This window comes from Diospyros lotus, chromosome 3, assembly GCF_014633365.1.
Source record: "Diospyros lotus cultivar Yz01 chromosome 3, ASM1463336v1, whole genome shotgun sequence".
NCBI classification, from domain to species: Eukaryota; Viridiplantae; Streptophyta; class Magnoliopsida; order Ericales; family Ebenaceae; genus Diospyros; species Diospyros lotus.
This window is the reverse complement of record NC_068340.1, coordinates 3,668,411-3,673,925: the sequence shown is the minus strand read 5'-3', so window position 1 is coordinate 3,673,925 and position 5,515 is coordinate 3,668,411.

The following is a 5,515-nucleotide window of genomic DNA, read 5'->3' as shown; positions in this document are numbered from 1 at the left end:
AGAAATACACACTAAAATAACTAAAGTACAAATGCATAGCTGTCTAAGCATTGTTGATCTTTACCCAATGGATTGTGCATTTGTTCGTCGGAAGTGCATTGGGAATCAGTTTCTCTTCAAAAGTCTATTTTTTGGACGGCCATTTGTCCAAATTAGAACATATTCTTTCAGCCCAAATGGGCGGGCAGCTGTGTTTAATCGCTTTCATAATGCAAACATATCGCGTGACACATGCTCTGGTTTAGGCACACCATAAATTGACATTTGTGCTTTACATTTCACGGGTTCTTCACCAAATTAAACCTAAAAAATTATAAAAATCACGAGTGTTGAATCTACTTGCACCCCTTGACTTGGATTAAGAGTATAATTATAAGTTGTTTAGAAACATCCATCAAAAAGTCAGATTTCATTAAATTTTTAAACCCCTTAAATAAAGACGAATTCAGAAACGAATGTGGGAAAGGATTATCCAACGTCCATAAGTCATTCAACCCCTTCTTCCTTAAATGGTCCAGATCCATAGGACAAATCCCAGAGAAGACTGGGATTGTAGTCTGTGTCTGTCCCCTCTAAATTTACTCTTACCCTTAAAGTCACTACTTATGTTGCAATTATAATTAGGTGTTTGGATATAAGAGTTTATATAGGGATTGGGGGTGGGGGGGGGGGGGGGGGGTGTTGTTCATTGATTAATTAATTAGTTCATTGATTAATTAATTAATGTCTAATAAAACAGTAAGGAACACGAAAAGGGCTAAGGGGATGAATCTAATTCACCACACATGTTTACATCTTTTAAGGTGGGAAAACTTCACGCGACAGTAACAACATTCGAGAATAGAAGACTATGTAAAAGGGACGGTTTCTAACCTCTTTTCATTGGTTGTGATTTTAAAATATAATATAATATACTAAACTAAATAATAGAGAAAAAGCCTAAGTCGCAAACAAGTTACAAAATAATAATTTAATTATCAAGCCCCCTAAAAAGTTGTCTCATTCATATTTGCCTACGTCGTCGATTACATCCCTCTCTCAGTTGAGCTCTATCTCTCAAAATATTTGTCTAAGTCGTCGTCGTTGTTGTTGTCTGGCCCTTAGTTCGGATCCCTCTCTCTTTTTGTTCTTCACTTGTAGAATTTATGTATAATTTATCGTGTTACTTTTATAATATATGATATTATTATGTTTTGATCTTTATTATTATTATGTGTTTATAATAGCTTTTTATCTTTATTATGTTATAATTTGACATTAAAAAAATATATTATAATTTTCTAAAATGCCAGTCAAACATTGAAAAATATTTTTTAATAACATTTTCAGGTTATAGCTAAATAACAAGAAAAAAAACGCATTTAAGGAAAACACTTCTTAAGAAATTATTTTTCAAAAAAATATTTTCTCACAAAAAACACACATTCTTATAAACAAACAAAGAAAAAGTGTTATATAGGCTAAATACATATTTTAGTTAATGTATTTATATATATTTTTATTTAAATACTCGAACTTTTTATTATTTCAATTACACTTTTGTGCTTGCAAATTTTAGGGTATAATTGAAACAACAAAAAGTTGAAGAGTACAATTGACTTGAAATTATATAGTTAATTAAAATAACAAAAAATTCAAATAGTTGAATGAAAAAAAAAAACTATAATTACGAAGGCTAAACTATGTCCACAATTGTTATATGATAATGTTCATTTGTTTCGTAGAGCAAAAGTTTGGTATATCTGAACTAATCGAATTGAATTGATCGAACTTGTCGGTTCGGTTTGTTTTTTTCTTGCATCAATTCGATTTGATTAATTTTTTTCAAGAGTTCGAGTTTTTGTTTTCGATTCAGTTTGTTTGTTAGACGAACCATATTATAAAATAATATTATTTTTCTTAATTTGTATATTTTTTATCAATTACTTCGATTTTTTTGCGTTTTTTCGATTTAATAAATTCAGTTCGATTAATACGATTTGAATTTAATTTTTTAATTATTAAGGATTTGTTCTCTTTCCTGTTTTTAACACATTTTGAGTTTTTAATTTTTTAAAACACTAAAAACGCATTCTCTTTCCTGTTTTCAAAAATATATATATATAAAAGAAACTCAAAAACAGCAAAATGTTGTTTTGGGTGTTTTTAGTGAAAACACATTAAAAATGTCAAAACACGAAAAACGCATGCAACACCCCTCCCCCAAATCCACCCACGCACTGTACAGACCCATCCTCTATTCTCTTTCCTCTTTTCTTCACTTTTTCCTCTTTTCTCTATTGGTCGTCAACCGCCACCGTCATCGCCATCATCGTCGTCTACTACTTCCACCACCATTGTCGATCGCCCCACATCTCAAACCCTTGCATCGCGTCCGCCGTCGACCGCCCCCATCTCATTTATCCTCTCTGAGCTTCTGGCCCGCCATCGCCATCGCCATCGTCATCGCCATCGCCATCACCGCCGCCTATCGCTTCCCCCACCACAACCGAGGCCACAGCTGTCAGCCGCCCCCATCACAAACCCTCGCATCGCGACTAATGCCACTACCTATCGTTGTTGATTGCCCCTCGTCTCCATTCTTCTCTCTTCTCTTTTGGCCCGCCACCACCCACCGCTGTTGATTGAAACCCTAGCATTGTGCCTGCCACTGCCTATCGCCGAACGGCTGTGCATCGCCTCCCTTTCACCATGGTTTCTTCCTGCTTGTTGCGACTCCCTTTCTGCGATTTGATTTTTTGGTTGTTTTGTTTTATTTTATTTAAATATTAAATTAAATATATAATATAACTTTTTTGTATTATTTTTTTTTAAATATTTTTAAAATGTTGGATTATACCTATAATAATGTTATGTTATTTTGTAATTTATAATTACTTTCTTGCATTTCTAAAATTATATTATCAATTATCTCTTAAATTATAGTTTAAAGTCTTTGAATCAAATTTATAATATATTAATAAATATTTATAATTTATTTTAAATCAAATTTATTTAATAAAATATTATAAAATAAATTTTCTCAAAGCAAACGTATTTTTTATTTTCTATTTTAAGAAACAATTTTTTAAAATCATAAAAAGTACGTGTTTTCAAAAATTTCAAAATAGACACTCAAAACATAAAATTAAAAATGAATTAAAAACTCAAAACTGAAATACAAAGAAAACACCATCTAATTAATTTATTTTTTTAATTAATTAATTAATTAATTTTCACCAATTCAATAATCGAATGAGTGCTTAGAGATCCCTCATCTCATTCATGATGAAGTCTCTGACCCCACCCTCGCATATGTAAAAATTCTTTGAACGTTACAGTTCTCAGATATCAAAGGGGGACTCATCACTCATGGCACTGAGTCATTATGGTCATAAGAGAGATGATAATGGTGGTGTTTAGGCGCACCCAGACACCACCTTAACTCAGTCAGTCAGTCAAGCTGTTTTGTCACGTAAATGTAACTTTCGCGGAGTGGTGGGGCCCAGTGCTACTTTAATCAACGGTCAAAATCACTCAAGTTTCCCATACGACGCGGGAAGAGAGGGAAAGAGGACGAAATTGGAGCGCCAAATTCCACTCTTCCAACGTAAATACAGGCCAAATTACACTACCTGATTTGTACGGTGGAGATTGTTACGTAGCCGACGCGCAATGGGAGTGTTCCCATGGGCCTTTCTTTTACGTCTAACAAATTTTATGATGCTCGATGATAAAAAAAATTCTTTGTACGATAGTTTTCTAATTTAATTGTGATTTAAAAATCAATGTATACCAACCTTTCATAGTACATAATTCAATAATTTGTCAATTCTTTCTTCTTTCTCTAGTTCAACATCATTAAATCGTTACCAAAAAAAAAAAGAAAAGAGATCGATAAATAGTCAAATTCTAATTAGTTTATCATAAAATGAGAAGATAGTAGAGAAAAAGAATATGTAAAGATATTTTTGTCGCATTATATGTGAAATAATGATAAACAAAAAAAATACTTATAGTTGAAAGACATAAGAAATCCACATTATTTCTCAAATATCGATAGTGTTTCTATCTTTTTATTTAATCTCAAAAATATTGAATGTAATTTATTTTTTATATATAAATATTCTTATGATTTTAATATTTGTAAGTCAACAAAAGAGTTTAGAGACGATGAACATTGGGGCTAAGTAAAATTTTGATTAAATTGAAATAATCAAACTGAAGTTGTTGAAATTGGCAGTTTAGTTCAGTTCAATGTGTAGATTAATTCAGTATTTTCAAATTTAAGTTTTTTTCAGCTATTTGGGTTCGATTTGATCTCCTTATTAAAAAAAATTAAACTAATTGAACCGATTAAAATATCAAAATGATGTCTTTTTTGTTTTTCAAATTAAGAATTAGAAAAGGGTAGATTTGGCAAAAGAAGAAGTTGTTTTGCTTGCACTTTTTGTATTTTTATTTTTTTATTTGAGCAACTATTCGATTAGTTCGATTCAAGTTTTGAAAAATGTTTAATCTTTTCAATTCGAGTAATTCAATATATTTAGTTATCGAAGCCTTAACGAACATTATCTAAAAATGTTTATATCATAATTAAATAATAGGCTGCAATGATATATTTTGTAATATACACTTAAATCTATATAGTAATTATCGGTGCAACTCTATTTTCAAAAATATTAAATTATATTAAATATCCTAATTAAATTCACTAATATTTGGATTATTAGTGGCAATTCTATTTTTATCATACAAGTTGATTTTTTCACATATACATAAAAGAAAATATAATTGAAAGAAAATGAGAGACAACTGCACTGACACACATTGACATTGACAGAAGTGAAGTGATGCACGACGACTATTATATGACGATTATTGCTCGACTATAGAAGTAAAGCAACACAACCATTGCTACACGACAATGGAAACGAAGCGACTTGCAAAAAAAGTCATGTGTCACTTCTGTTTTGTGTCGTGCTTCGTTCCATTGTCGTGCATTCTATCGCCATGCAAAAGCCATCGTGCGTCGCTTTGCATGTCGGTTAGCCATCTTTCATTTTCCTTCAATTCGCTTTTGTTGAAACCCTAAATAGCTTACCCTAAATTAAGCTATTTAGGGGTAATAAATCGAGGTAAATTATGTTATTTTATAAAATGATAGAAATAATAATTAATATGGTGTCGTTTTATTGATGAGTCAACAATTTGACACATTAGCATACCGTCTCATCTCATCATATCAGCGAGGGCACACACTTAAACAAATTATGATACAATTGAAACCAATCTTAAAGTATTAGGTATAAATTGAAGTAATTTTTAAAATGAGATTAAATTGAAAAATGACGAAAAAATTATGATAAATTAGACTATTAACCTTATTTTAAATATGTTGAGCCAACTTGCTCATATTAATTAAGTTTTGATGATTAACAAAAATATTTTTATAATATAAATATATTTCTTTTTCATATAAAAAATAAATTTATTTTGAATTAAAAGTGGGTAAAAGAGTGAATTTATTTTGAAT